The following is a 16,499-nucleotide window of genomic DNA, read 5'->3' on the forward strand; positions in this document are numbered from 1 at the left end:
GAACCCAAGAAATTCATACAAAAGCTATTCCCTCCAAGTGCGGCTCCAAAGCCCATTCCTAAAAAGTTCCGCATGCCCGATATACCTAAATACAACGGGACAACCGATACATATTACCTCATACACTTGCGGGATTAAAGGAAATGACTTAAATGATGATGAGATCGAGTCAATATTGCTAAAAAAATTTGGGGAAACTTTGTCAAAGGGAGCCATGATTTGGTATCACAACTTGCCACCGAATTCTATCGATTCGTTTGCTATGTTAGCAGATGCCTTCGTGAACGCACATGCCGGGGCCATAAAGGTAGTGACAAGGAAATCAGACGTTTTCAAGATAAGGCAGAGGAACGATGAGATGCTAAGGGAGTTCGTATCCCGGTTCCAAATGGAACGAATGGAATTACCACCGATTTCGGATGATTGGGCAGTACAAGCATTTATAAAGGGTTTGAATGAGCGGAGTTCGACCGCGTCATGACAATTGAAGCAAAATCTGATCGAGTACCTAGTTGTGACTTGGTCAGACGTACATAATCGTTACCAATCGAAGATCAGGGTCGAGGACGACCAGTTGGGATCCCCCTCGGGTTCGGTTCATCCTAATAGATTAGCAGTTAAGGCCCCGAGGGATACAGACAGGGAACCAAGATCAAACAGGGAATGATATCAGCCATATGTCGATCGGAGAAACAACGGTTCGGGGCGTATCGCTCCTCGGAATAATCGAAGAAATGATCGAGGTCAAAGCTCTCGGGGACTTATGAGTAAGAATGGTTTTGATAAACACACTGATCCCGCGGAAGCACCTCGATTATCAGAGTATAATTTTAGTATTGATGCATCGGGGATCGTGTCAGCTATTGGAAGGATCAAAGACACAAGGTGGCCCAGGCCTATACAAACCGATTCTTCTCAAAGAAATCCAAACTTGATGTGTAAATATCATGGCACACATAGCCATAGGATCGAAGACTGCAGGCAGCTGAGGGAGGAGGTAGCTCGATTGTTCAACAAGGGTCATCTTCGAGAATTTCTCAGTGATCGAGCTAAGAACCACTTCAGGGAAAGAGACGCCAATAGAAAGAATAAGTAGGAAGAACCGCAACATATAATTCATATGATCGTTGGCGGAGTCGATGTTCCACAAGGGACTGTATTCAAATGCACCAAGGTGTCAATTACCAGAGAAAAACGAACTCGGAGCTATATGCTCGATGGCACCCTATCATTCGATGATGAGGAAGCGGAAGGCATTTCCTAGCCGCACAACGATGCCCTGGTAATTTCTATTTTGTTAAATAAAATTCAAGTTAAGCGTGTTCTCGTGGATCCAGGTAGTTTAACAAACATAATCAGATCGAGGGTCGTAGAGCAGCTCGGCCTGTAGGACCAAATTATACCAGCATCTCGAGTCTTAAACGGCTTCAACATGGCAAGTGAAACAACGAAGTGGGAGATAATCCTACTAGTGAACGTGGCCGGGACCATCCAAGATACAAAATTCCATGTCATTGAGGGCGACCTGAGATATAACGCACTACTAGGGAGGCCATGGATCCACAACAGGAGGGCAGTACCTTCAACCCTTCATCAAATGATGAAATTTCCAACAATGGATGGTGTGAAAATAGTTTATGGGGAACAACACGCTGCAAAGGAAATGTTTGCAGTTGACGAGGTGATACCGGTACCAGTGCCTTCGACCTCAGAAAAGTCGAGCACCAAAGATAAGCAGACGGCCAAATAGCAATCACCGTCCCCAGCCTCGACCAAATCGGAGAAGCAGGTAATCGAAGAAGAAGAAGAGGACCTCCTTACTCCTCGAACTTTTTTTGTTCCCGAAGAGTCCGATGCAACCAAGTCAACGGTTGAGGAGCTAGAACAAATTATACTGATCGAGTACATGCCCGAGGGAAAGGTATACTTGGGAACGAGATTAACCCCCGAACTCAGGAAAAAAACTCATTCAATTTCTTATCGATAACGTGGATTGTTTTGCTTGGTCCCATTTAGACATGATAGGGATCCCACCAGAAATAACAACACATCGGCTAAGCCTCGACCCCAGGTTCAAACCGGTAAAGCAAACCCCAGTCCGAGGTGAAGCATGCATTCATAAAGGATGAGGTAACTAAACTTCTTAAAATAGGGCCTATTCGGCAGGTAAAATATCCCGAATGGTTAGCCAACGTATTTGTAGTCCCTAAAAAGGGGAACAAACTTAGAATGTGCGTAGATTATAAGGATTTAAACAAGGCATGCCCTAAAGACTCTTTTCCACTGCCTAACATCGATCGCATGATCGATGCCACGGTCGGCCACGAGATCCTTACCTTTCTCGACGCCTACTCCGGGTACAATCAAATTCAGATGAACCCGGAGGACTAGGAGAAGACCTCGTTTATCACTAAGTTTGGAACATACTGTTACAATGTAATGCCCTCCGGGCTAAAAAATGTGGGAGCCACGTACCAACGCCTAGTTAACAAAATGTTCGAGGAACAAATAGGTAAATCAATGGAAGTTTATATGACGATATGTTGGTTAAGTCCCTGTGCGCAGAGGACCATTTAAATCATTTGTAGGAAACGTTCAAAATCTTGAGGAAGTACAACATGAAGCTTAACCCAGAAAAATGTGCCTTCGGAGTCGGCTCGGGCAAGTTCCTCGGCTTCATGGTATCTAATCGGGGAATCGAGATCAACCCCGATAAGATCAAGGCCATCGAAGATATCACAATCGTGGATAATATGAAAGCCGTGCAAAGGTTAACAGGACAAATAGACGCCTTGGGTCGATTCATTTCAAGGTCATCAGATCGAAGCCCCAGGTTCTTTTCCTTGCTCAAATAGAAAAATGATTTCGCGTGGGGACCCCGTAATGCCAACAAGCACTAGAGGAATTGAAGCGATACTTGTCAAGCCCACCTCTTCTCCACACTCCGAAGGTAGATGAAAAGCTTTACTTGTATTTGGCCGTGTCCGAGATAGCGGTAAGTGGGGGACTAGTTCGGGAAGAACAAGGTACGCAGTTCCCTGTCTATTACGTAAGTCGAACTCTATGAGATGCTGAAACTAGATATCCACACTTAGAAAAATTGGCACTTGCATTAATAAGCGCATCTAGAAAGTTAAAGCCATATTTTCAATGTCATCCCATATGTGTGTTGACCACTTATCCCCTTGGAAATGTTTTGCATAAGCCCGAACTATCGGGCTGGTTGGCCAAATGGGCCGTCGACCTTGGCGGGTACGATATCGAGTATCAACCCTGAACGACCATCAAGTCTCAAATCCTAGCTGATTTTATGGCCGATTTTACGCCGACTGATTGGTTCCAAGCCTGTACCACAATCAAGTGGCAAGGATGGTCAATGCAGTTTTACCCAACAAAGGTTGGGATCGATTTCTGTAGGGAGTTAATTGATTTGGAGTTAGGTATCTAACTAATCTATATCTGCGTGTTGTTCCAAATTGCACCTCCAAACATGATCATGATTGATTACACTTCTAATGTTATACTATGATATGCTAGGATAAGCTAAGTACACTATTTTTGTTGGTTGTTTTCAAGGATTAAAAGGGACAGGGCAGTGACTTCCGCCTAGGTGGATATCTAACGGGTATCTAGAATTCAGTGCAAGCTTGTTATGATTGGGGTCGTGACTTTGATCGATTTGACTTTCTCAAGTCCAAATGGGTGTTCATGCATAACAAATGATATTGGCTCAAGTCGGGTATTACTATCTCTAGATTTAACTCTTTAATTGAGGCTATCAATCTCTTGAATTCACCCCAATTCCTTGTTGGCCTAATTTTTCTAGACTTAGTCTCTCTTTCTCAAGAAGAGTCTAAGTCATCAAGGCACGAATTAGTGTTTGCAACCACCAATTCTACAATTAATGCATGAATTAAGCCAAATATCACTAACCCATAAATAATTAAGCCCTGAGATTCATGACCCATTAAATACCCACACTAGGGTTGGGTCACAACTCTAGCTATGGGGTTTAGCTACTCATAATAACAGTAGAAATCAAAGATGGAGATGAAATATAAGCCATAATGTTCAAATACAAGATGAAAATCTAAAGATTAAAGAAAAATCTACTTTAAGATTACTCAAAAAGGTAAAAAACAGCCGTTCATGTGCTCGGCAAAATACTACATACCCTAAAAATGTGAAAAAGATCTATTTATACTAGGCTAAAATTCCTGGATAAAAATGCCCCTGCGGAAGTTTCGCGGAGGCGTAATTCCGATCGCGTCCGCGATTGAGCTCTCGCTGTCGTGCAATAACGAGCGCGGTCCCTATTTCTTCAATTCTGGGCTTGGGTTGGACTTGGTTTCGCGGACAGCGTAATTTCATTCGCGTCCGCGTGTGCTTCCATCTCGGCCGCGTAATTTGGATGCGGACTGTGTTCTTCTATCAAGCATGACTTGCAGGGTCTCTGAACTTCAATCAAAGCTCTCAGCAAAAATACCACCGTGGCCGCGTCAGGTATTCCGTAGCCACGCTTTTCCATCGCGGTCAGCGGTCACTATTGTACCCAAAACAGCCTCTCTGAATCTCACTTCTGTGGACCGCGTATTTGTGGCTGCTTCAACGGTGGACCTTACGCGGCCGCTCTTTTCCATCTCGGTCAGCGCTCCAGTCCCAGCTTTGAACTTGTGCAAATTTAACTCCTTCATGAGTTGATTATGGCTTCTTTGCCTCATTTTGACCAAACCCTGCAAGTAAGCACAGTAAATTAGTTTTCGGGAATACTTTTACACATTTTTGATCCAAAACCGAAGCAAAAGAAAGCATAAGATAGGTTAAGATCTATAGTTATCACCGACCCTCGTACCCGAAGTGGAGAAAGAACTTATGCTAAAATTGGGTACATCATCGGGGGTATGGACCCTGTCCACGGACGATGCCTCGAATGTGAAAGGGTCCGGGCTTTGCATTGTTCTGAAGCCACCGATAGGTAGTACTATTAGACTGTGACGACTCGGCCGGTCGTCTTATGAGTTACCGCCCCGTTTTCCCCATTTGTGCTTCTATTTGCCTTAATTATTGGTTTTATATGTGATCGAGTTGGTTGGCTCGGGTTCGGAAAGGTTTTGAGAAGGTTTGAGACACTTAGTCTCTTTTCAGAAGGCTTAAGTTGGAAAAGTCAACCGGATGTTGACTTATGTGTTAGAGGGCTCAGATGTGAGTTTCGATGGTTCGGATAGCTTCGGGAGATGATTTGGGACTTAGGAGCGTGATCAAAAATGTGTTTTGGAGGTCCGGAGTAGATTTAGGCTTGAATTGGCGAATGGAGTTTTTGGTGTTTTCCGGTTGATAGGTGAGATTTTGATATAGGGGTCGGAATGGAATTCTGGAAGTTGCAGTAGCTTCGTTATGTCATTTGGGATGTGTGTGCAAAATTTCAGGTCATTTGGACGTGGTTTGGTTGGGTTTTTGATCAAAAGCAGACTGCGGAAGAATTTAGAATCTTAGGCTTGAATTCGATGAGTTTTGGTAATTTTGATGTTGTTTGAGGTGTTTTGAAGATTGGTACAAGTTTGAATAAGGTTATGAGATATGTCTGTGCTTTTGGTTGAGGTCCCGGGGGCCTCGGGGTGATTTCGAATGGTTGACGGGGAGTTTGAGGAATCGTTGCAGCTGCAGATTTTTTTGCTGCTTCTGGTATTTCCGCACCTGCGGATTGGGGACCGCAGGTGCGGTGCCGCATATGTGAGGGAGGAGATGCAGAAGCGGAAGGGAGCTAGGGAGACAGGAAACCGCAGATGCGATTGGAGGAACCGCACCTGCGATGGCGCAGGTGCGGATATAGTATCGCATATACGAAAATTGCGGAGTTAAGTGAAGAACCGCAGAAGCGATTCAATGGCCACAAATGCGGTACCGCAGACGCGGTGGGATGACCGCAGATGCGGAAATGTCTGGTAAGATTATATTAATTCCTCTTTCGCGATTTTCAGAGGGTTTCTCACTTTTAACACAAAATTTTGAAGCTTTGGGCGATTTTGAAGAGAGGAAATCATTGTTCTTCGTTGAGGTAAGGATTTTGGACTCTAAAACTCGATTATTTGTGATTAAGGAACAAAATATCAGTGTTAAATTCATGAAAATCAGTAGAAAAAGGTGGAGTTAGGGCTTGAGATTAAGAGACCTTCTAGGGATGATTTGAGGGGTCAAACAAACTTCGATTTTCGAGTTCTTTATATGTACGGACTCGTGAGATGATGAAGAACATTTTGGTATAAAGTTTGTCCAGTTCTGGGATGCGGGCCCGGGGGTCGGGTTTTGACTGATTTCGGGTTTTGTGCTTAAAATCGATATATTTCAATTGGAATTCATTCGTTTAGCATTTAATGATAAAAATCTGAACTTGGTAGATTTGGAGCACTCGGAAGTCGTTTCGAAGGGCAAAGGCATTGCAAGCTAGATTTCGGGCCGGATTGAGGTGAGTAATGATTTTAAATGCTGTCCTGAGGGTATGAAACCCCAGAATTTCACAACGTACGGCTATGTTGAGGTGACTTACACGCTAGATGACGAGCGTGGGGTAGAGCACCATTGGGGATTGTGACTTAGTCCATCCCGAATGATTATTTTACTGCGTATTTGATAGTTAATTGTTTAATATTATTATATTTTGGGCTAAATGCCATATGTGGGCTTCGTGCCAGCTGTTTGAACCCTTAGGGGATTTTTAAATGATATTTTCCTCACTGATTGATTTCATACTGGTGCTCAGTCATACTATATTTTACTATTTTAAAGACTCAGCTGTATTATTCTGTTTTAAACACATTAAATAATATTTTCAAAGGTATTTGAGCTGAGCTTCATATTTTACTGTGGCCCGAGGGCTTATGAGATTCTGACTGAGTAAGGCCGATGGCCTGTGTTGTGAGGATACATTTAGGTCGGGCTGCACGCCGCACCAGTGATGCGTTGATTATGATAATGAGGCCGAGGGCCTGAGATTGTACGCCATGAGGTGGCTTGAGATTTATATGAGGACGAGAGCTTGTTTATGATGCCACGAGATGGCTTGATTATGCGCTTGGGCCGTAAGGGGCCCCTCCCGGAGTCTGTACATCCCCAGTGAGCGCGGGTACCCATTGTGATTTGAGATATAGCCCCGAGGGGCTGGTATTGTTCTTTTGACATTGCCAGAGGGGCTGATTCTGTTGTTACTGTGCCTGAGGGGCAGTTATTATGCGTTTACTTTTTAGTTGTTTTTCCTGTATATTGTTTAACTGTTTAAGAGATGTTTATGAAATTTCACTGCTTAATTGTATCTACTAATTTGTTATGCCTCTTGTAGCTTAATATTGTGACTTACGTGGTTTTATACTACTCAGTCTTCATTTATTTTTATTACTCACTGAGTTGGAGTACTCACTTTACTCCCTGCAGCTCTGTGTGTAGATTCGGGCGCTACAGGTCCTGCTCCTGAGGCTTGATAGTTCCAGCAGGTCTTCGGAGATTTACTAGGTAACTGCTTGGCGATTCGCAGCCCAGTGCACTCTCCCTCTATTTCAGTTTTCTTTTGATTCAGTTATGTAGTAGTGGATTAGACTCTAGACTTTTAGTATTATTTTAGATGCTCATGACTGATGACACCCCGATGTCGGGCTGTGTTGGTTTATTTTATTTCCGCAACTTATATTGTTATTTTGGGATTTATTTATATTAAAGACCTTGGTTTATTATTTTAACTGCTCAAGTGAATTGGAAGTGTGTCGGCTGGCCTTGTCTTCATGAAAGACGCCATCACGACCGAGTTTGGGTTTAGGGTCTGACATAGACAATCTATCAAAACTTCTAGGTTGACTAATAATGAGGCCGAGTATGAGGCCATGATTACAGGTATCGAGCTAGCTAAAAGCCTGGGGGCAAAAGTCATTGAAGCCAAGTGCGATTCCCTGTTGGTCGTAAACCAAGTAAACAAAAGCTTCGAAGTTCGAGAGGATAGGATGCAAAGATATTTGGACAAGCTGCAGATAACTTTGCACCGCTTCAAGGAGTGGACTCTAGATCATGTGCCTCGAGAGCAAAACAGCGAGGCCGATGCACTTAACTTGGGGTCATCGGTTGAAGAAGATGATACCGTCCCGGTGACTGTCGTCCAATTATCGAGGTCTGTGGTTGAAGAGGGTCATGCCGAGGTAAATTCTACAAGTTTGACTTGGGATTGGAGGAATAAGTATATCGAATATTTGAAAAATGGAAAACTCCTATCGGATCATAAAGAGTCAAGGGTTCTACGAACCAAGGGTGTTAGGTTCACACTAGATGAAGATGGAACATTTATAGGAGGACGTTCGATGGACCATTGGCGGTTTGTTTGGGGCCGGGGGCACCGATTATGTTCTACGAGAAATCCACGAAGGCAGTTGTGGGAATCACTCCAGCGCCGAGTCTTTGATTCGCAAAATTATTAGAGCAGGGTATTACTGGGATAGCATGGAAAAAGACACTAAGGAGTTTGTTAAAAAGTTTGATAAATGTCAAAGATGCGCACCAATGATCCATCAGTCCGGAGAGCAACTCCACTCAGTCCTATCCCCGTGGCCTTTCATGAAATGGGGAATGGACATCGTTGGCCCTCTACCAACAGCCCCAGGTAAAGCTAAATTCATTTTATTTATGATTGACTACTTTTCTAAATGGGTGGAAGAACAGGCCTTCGAGAAGGTCAGAGAAAAGGAAGTTATTGACTTCATCTGGGATCAAATCGTGTGTCGATTCGGGATACCTGCCGAAATCGTATGTGACAACGAAAAACAATTCATCGGCAACAAGGTAACAGAGTTCCTCGAAGCACACAAAATAAAGAGGATCTGATCAACACCGTATCACCCGAGCGGAAACGGACAGACCGAGTCAACAAACAAAACTATCATTCAAAACCTAAAGAAGAGGCTGGAAGATGAAAAAGGAAAATGGAGAGAAGTTCTACCCGAGGTTCTTTAGGCATATCGAACGATATCGAAAGCTAGCACGGGGGCGACCTTATTCTCGTTAGTATACGACTCCGAGGCCTTGATTCCGGTTGAGGTCGGGGAACCCAATGCCAGATTCCGACATGCATCGGAGGAGTCGAATCACGAGGCTATGAATACTAGCCTCAAGCTACTAGATGAAAAACAAGAAGCTGCACTTGTTCGGATGGCGGCACAGAAATAAAGAATCGAGAGATATAGAAGGACTAATCTTCGACACTTCGGAATTGGGGGCTTAGTTCTACGGAAAGTCACCCTCAATATTCGAGACCCGAATGAAGGGAATTGATACGAATATTTTATGATTCATATACCTTAAAATACGACCTCTTGAGAGTATTAAGCACCCCTAGGTTCACCCAAAAATACGGCTGACAACATCCTTGATTCGTTTAACTTCTAATACTTGTTAACCACCCTTATACACCTTTGTATCATTTAAGACCAATAGGATTAATCTCTTATCATCTCAAAGATAATCTCTTCATGGATTTACATCGACGACCTTATGGAATGAACTAACGTATGTGAATATGGGTTGTAACAGGAATCTAGGCCCGAATTGGGAAGAACCGTACCAAGTCATTAGAGTTGTCGGTAAAGGATCTTACAAACTAGGCACGATGGGAGGCGAACAACTGCCGAACAATTGGAATGTATCACTACTCAAACGATATTACTGGTGAGGTATGACCTTCTCCCTTTTTTTCCATTTGAATTTAAAACTAACTCATTGTAGGCGTTCGATTGAAGACGTCGAGGGCACCTTTCTACATGAAGACCTTAGGTTTTAAAGCACGCGTTGCACTCTTTTTTGCTTAGATCGGATTTTGTCCCAAATGGGTTTTACCGGCGAGGTTTTTAACGAGGCAACAACTATGTGCTACCTAAGGAGAATTCAACAGTATCTAAGGCTTCTTTTCAATCAGCCTCGAATACCGGGGGGCATCACCCTTGAAGGTTATATTTTTAAGGAAAATACTTCATGCCAAAGAGGGCCTCGAATGGAAAACCCTGTAATGGGCCAAACGGTCAGATGAACCGTGTCCATATAGAATAGTCGAGGATGGCAAAACATGTACGCATGTATCAAATTATTCAAAGAAACATTCTTTCTATATCAAAACACTTTGTGTCTCAAAGAAGTCTACTATTATACGAGCTTCATACTTGTAATTCTGTGAGAAACGGCTTAAGGGCCAAAACATAAACACACCTCGAATACTCGGGGACTGTCATCGACAGTTGATGATAGGCTATAATTGCATATCTTAGTCGCTTATTACACTCTGATTTACTCCACTTTAATTGAGTTTGAACTTTAATCGCTAGTGTTTTGCACTAATTGTGTATTTTATTCCTTGTAGGAGTGATTCCGAGCTATGTAGATATTATAGAATGAATTCAAGTGATTTGGAGCTTTGAAGTCTGAGCAAAAGCCCAAGGAATCAAGCGGGGATCGTGTTCGGGGATCAAAGGATGATAGTTAAGAACGAAATGAAGAATCGAGCAGGCATACGACGCATTGTCTAGTAAAATGCACATAACTTTTCGTTCAGAACTCTGTTTGGGCTCCACAATATATCAATGGAAATATATTTGAAAGGGATACAAATTTCATGTTTTGCATTTTCGCGAATTCCTACTACCGCGGCGCGCCGCTCCTGTTGAAAATTCCTGCAACCTGTCATAATCAGCTCTCTAAACTTCGCCACAAGCACACCGCATGGCGCATCGCCCCATGCGGCGCGATAGTGCAAATTTTACAGAGCTAGAGTTCTATTTCGCGCAGAAAAAGGTGTTTCGTCTGGGCCCGACCCTACTTGGTGTAAATACATGTTAAAATGCTATTTTGAAGAGAGGGGGACAGACTTTTGACACACTTTTGACCTAGGGAGAGCACGGAGCCGCCGTAGAGGCCGGGGATTCGACCTAAGGAGGAAAGAACACACTAGGAGCAAGGCGGAGAATTCTTCTACGAGTTTTTCACTTCCTTCTTCCTATTTTCATTATTGGTTATGGATTCAAGTATTGTAGTTATGCATACTATTATGAATAGATAATTTTTTATCTGGGGTTTTGATGGAACCTATTGGAGGATGATTTTCCTATTACGTTAATATAGATTTGCCCTGGTATTTTCTCTATTTGTTCAACTACGTTATTATTGTGGTTGGTTGAAGAGCTATCAATCGACTGTGCCTATTTAGTATGTATTGTCGCGCCCTATTTTTCCTCCGTGCGGGAGAGGTCCGGGTCTCGACATTCACGGGGTGTAATGACTCATTTCCTTTTGGGAATTGGGTATTTGAAGAGTCGCCACCTAACGATTTAAGGTGCGTTAGGGCACCTAGAGTAATTAACTCTTGGGTTGGTTTGCATTACCAGAGATTAGGGTAAGGGATCGAAGTAACATCGAGGAGAAGGTGTTAGGCACCCCTCTTGGTCAACAACTGTGGGTCCCGGCCGAACTTATATTCATAAATTAGTCCATACAAATAGTTGAATCAGATAAGTTGTTTGTAAAGCACATTGAACAATTCAAGTAGTGAAATAGAAGTTTGAACAAATAAAAAAAAAACAAAGTTTTAAAACGGGGAGAGGGTTTTGGGTAAGGAGGGGTCCTAGGTTGTTTATCCTATAGGATCACTCCACGCAATTTTCGGTAGACACTCTTCAATGAGGGGCTACACGTGACATTAATGCGTAGTCATCATATCCCATGTCTACCTTTCCCATCCCCTTATAGGTCATGCAAAGCGAGTGTTTGGTCACTGATACCTATTACGTGATGCTACCCGTCCCTTCTTAACGGTCCCGGAGGGAGTTAGGACCTTTACCTATAGGTGGTTCTAGACGTACCCCTAAGGTTTTAAGGGCAAAAATCTAAGGCGACAGTCAGAAAGCATTTAGGACTTTCACATAATGGGAACAATTAAGAGGCTCACAATTTCCTCCTCAAACATACATACAAATAGCACGTCTTAAGCACAATTAAGGTCTTCATTAATCAAAGTCCTAAAGCAGGATATCCAAGTGATTATGCAGAAATAGACCACTTTTAGATCCAGAAGTTATAACCTAGTAATTGCCTAAGGACTCCTTTTAACAGTTTATTAGAATCAGAAACGTTGAACGACGGAAACAACTTCAAGAAAAATGCAGGTTTTGAAAATGCCCTAAGGCCTGCCTATATGCAGTACTGTGTCTATATTAATGCAGAAACAAACCAGTTTTCGAAATAGACCCTTTTAATACCTGTAGGCAGGATATCTAATGAGATTAAAGAAATTTTGAAAGAACTATTTTCAGGAAATGACATCGCTTAATAAGACCAATTTTAAGAAGTAAACTAGGTGAGGTGAAATTGACTTATTAGGCTAATTAGATTACCAGACGTAATTGCAAATGGAAATCCCTACATGCATGGTATCTAGGCGCATTACAGGTTTTAGTCAACTGGCAGTAACATATGAAAGACTTATTAGAACTGAATCGGAATTAGGCCCTATAGACATGGTATCTATATTTGAATTGATTTAAGACATGATGGCTTGGAACCTAGAAACATGGTTTCTAATATGAGAAATGCAGAACTTTATGAACATGGTTTCTATTTGATGCAAACGACATTAAAAGTAAAGTCCTTACAGGCATGATTTCTATTTGATGCAAATGAAATTAGAAGTGGAATCCTATAGGCATGATTCTCTATTATGATGCAAATGAAATTAAAAGTGGAATCCTATAGGCATGATTCTACTATGCAAAAAGCAATCAGATTCAACAAGAATAAAAACCCTATGGACATGTTTTCTATTGAGTGAAGCAAGCAGATTTGAAAATAAACCCTAAGAGCAGGATTTCTACCCATGTTACCCCACGAAGTATACATTTACTCACCCTTTTACTAAATACCCCAAATATCTGTTTACAAATTATTACAGGCCAATAAATGAATTACATAAGTAAAAATAAAAATCAAGAAGCTATTCTATAGAGAGCCTGCACTTAGGCCCAAGTTTCCCAAAGCCTCCAATGGTCTCATGAGCCTCAATTCCATAGAAAAATTAGAGTCTAGGTGCATCAAAGTTCCCTAAGGGCCTCAAGAACCCGGGCAATGATTACACCTAGACTTAGCAACCAAGAATTGAACCAGTGCAGTGTAGAAAAGCCAGCCTCAGTATGCCAGAGTTCAGAGGGCTCTCAAGAGGATCCCAAGGCAGCACACATACTAGAGGGGGCAGAACTTATTGACTAAGAGTAAAGTGGAAGTGCAGGACACAAGTTGAAAGAAATCCATTAAAGACTGAATTTAAAAGTCTGTTTTGAAAGCAGTTAGTAAGGTATAGAGGTAGTTTGAAAGAGGTTGGAGTGATAAACAAAATCAAATACTTCAGGATAGGATCACACACAGAACCCAAATGAGTTCAGTAGTCACACCTGGGTCAAAGGGCTTGGGGATACACATGCATTTGACTGCAAACACATAACCCCAGCAAAGGGTATTTGGACTGGTTTGGACATGCTCAGAAATAGTTAAAACTGGCATGATCACAAACTAATCAGGGAGAACATAAACACACAGAGGGGGATAGGGATTTGGGATTCATAAGAATGGTAAGCACACAGTAGGTAAAAGAAACAATTGTCCAGGCATGCTCGAATCGCACAAGGGAATACATGAATTTAAAGGGAGGGGAGTCATACTAGCATGCTGATAATATAACCTAACCACAAACTCCACAATAGAACCACAAGTAAAAGCAGGCTAGAAATAAAAGAAACTAAAACAAGAAGAGAAACATGTTGTTGTTTAGGCTTTAAATTAAACTAGGACATACCAGTGAAGATAGAAGCAAGCAGAATGAAGGAACCAAAGAGCAGAGATGATTGGCCTTGGCTTGCAGCCGGCTAATAATAGTAAAATAACACAAGGAAGAAGGGAGAACAAAGATTTTTAATAAGAGAGGAGTTTTTTGAAAGCCAAGTCCGTGTCTTGTTTGTGAAAGACTTAGAGTATTTATAGTTGAAGTAGGTAGTGAATTAAGGTAAAAATCATAGTAGTATATTAATTTAAGAACTCAGAACAATCAATTAGAGAATCAAGGAAGTACTCCCTTAAATTAAGGGAATCAAATCAAACGGAAAGATTTAGTACCATATAAAGCAGGAAGAATCGGTGCATGATTAAATAAGGAAGGGGTCAAGGTTCAGTAGCCATAGAGTAGTCAATTAGGACCAAATTCAGGAAAACCCAATTAAGGAAAGACTAAGTAAAACAAAGCACCATAGTAGATAAGGTAATGAAATCAGTTAATTTACACGGACGAGGTAAAGCCTTTAGGGTTTTTAGAAGGAGATCTTTCAATCACCATCAATTAAGGAAAATCAGAATCAATCGTGGGGAGTCATGATTCTGTATTTTCAACATATAAATAGAGACGAATGAACAGGAGTAGCAAACAAACAAGGTCAACCATATAGACAGAAAAAAACGAGAGATGAGCAAACACAATCATATAGAGGTGATATAAGCAGGCTAAAGATTCAGCAGAACATATTCGAAGCATGGTGACCACGAGAGATTAACAAGAATCAAATAAACAAGCTAACACACAGAACCAAGGCAAAGAGAATCATGCTGACACACAGAACTAAGTCGAAGAAAATCATGCTAACACATAGAACTAAAGCAAAGAAAATCTTAAAAATTAGGGCTTTAACAGAGTCGAGTTAAAAAAAATAGTAGGAGCATAAAATTGGTCAAAAATAAGCAAGGAAAAAGGTTTAATCCTAAGGAAATCGATTAAAACAAGCGTAGAAGGATCTCCGAGAAACCCTAGTTTTTTTTTCAAAGAAAGTAGGGATGGTTTAAAGTGGAGGATCTTTCAAAAGAAGCTCGAGAATAAGCAAATCATAGAATGAAACAGGCTTAAAGTGTAAAAATAACACAGATCTGAGAGATTCAGAAGAGAGTTAGGGTTTCAAAGGGAAACCCAAATAGAAATCGAAAGAACCTGTTGCAAACTTCAGCGATCGTAAAATATAAGGTGTGATTTTGCCCAAAATCACACTGGAGAAGCCATAAATAACAGAAACAGAAACCCTAGGTCCAAATCGGCATGGACCAGGACCCTTGAAGGTCTTAGAGATGATGTGTTAGGCGATGAGAGACTCATTGGAGGCTTGGGTTGAAAGGATGGTCGCCGGAGATGATCAGAGAAAGAGGCGTTTGACGGAGTCTAGGGTTAGGTTTGAGAGAGGAGAGAAAATTAGAGCATCTGAGGGCGGCGGGGATTTGGAAAGTGAATAGGGTTAGGGGTTGTTTGGAAATTAAAAGGAAAGGAGAAATGAGGGCCGTCAGGATTTAAAATAGCTTGGGTCGGGTAGCGGGTAATTGGATCTGGGTCGGGGCATTAGGTATAGAATTGGGCTGGGATTGGGGTCCGATTTGGGCTATAATTAAAAGCCAAATTTGGCTATTATTTAAATAGCCAGTTTTTCCCTATTTTAATTTTAATAAATAATAAGCATTTCTGGAAAATAATTCAAGGTGCCAAAATGATTTAACATACATAATTAACATTTTAAAAATATAGGGGTCAATTTTACACATATAAAATATAATTATATTTTAAAAAGGGCTAACATTGCAATTATATGCAATTTAGCTTTAAAAATACTAAATGTAATTGTAAAAACACATAAAAATTACACTAGCCATATTTTGGCATAAGTATAGAAATCAAATAAATGAATTACCAAAACAATAATTTTGGAAATAATTGTTGGGGGTTTTATGGATAAAAAGGGAGAAAATGAATCAATTTAAACCCTTAAAATTATGGAAAAATAATGAAAGCCTTGTGCATGCTTATATATGCATATATATGCTATTTTGAAGGCTTTTATGCATATTTAAAATATATAGGGAAAAATTGGGTATCAACAGCTGCCCCTCTTTACCCGGGAAGGATGAAAGAGTTTTCGGGTAAAGAAATGATGGTCAATTTTAACCGAACGGGATGCTTCAAAAGACGGAGGCCGAACTCCGATTTTCGAGTTGCCTACATATCCCTGGTTTTACAGGAATTAGGCCATGTGTAGTTCTGGATTCACCAGCGAAGTATGCCGATGAGATTATTGCAAGAACGGACACGAGATGTGGAAGCAGCTACGATGAATGATTAATGTTTGGGACGGTTGGAGGGAACTGGAGCGAGATCGCTCCTGCTAAGATAGCGGTTGTTTGCTGATTACCTGCAAATAAACGATGCTACAAACATATTTGCGAAAATTTAAACATGATGCAAATTCCCTTTGGACCATGAAGGTTGTCTTCGGACGGTTAAAGATGACGTCCTTGGACCATGACGTCCTGGGCCATGAATTGTTTAGTGAGGGATTCGCAGGCCATGAAATGATGTTCTTGGGCCATAAAAATGGTGCCTCCGAACCATGACGCCTTTAAATAATGATATG

Source organism: Nicotiana attenuata, unplaced genomic scaffold (assembly GCF_001879085.1).
Source record: "Nicotiana attenuata strain UT unplaced genomic scaffold, NIATTr2, whole genome shotgun sequence".
Lineage (NCBI taxonomy): Eukaryota > Viridiplantae > Streptophyta > Magnoliopsida > Solanales > Solanaceae > Nicotiana > Nicotiana attenuata.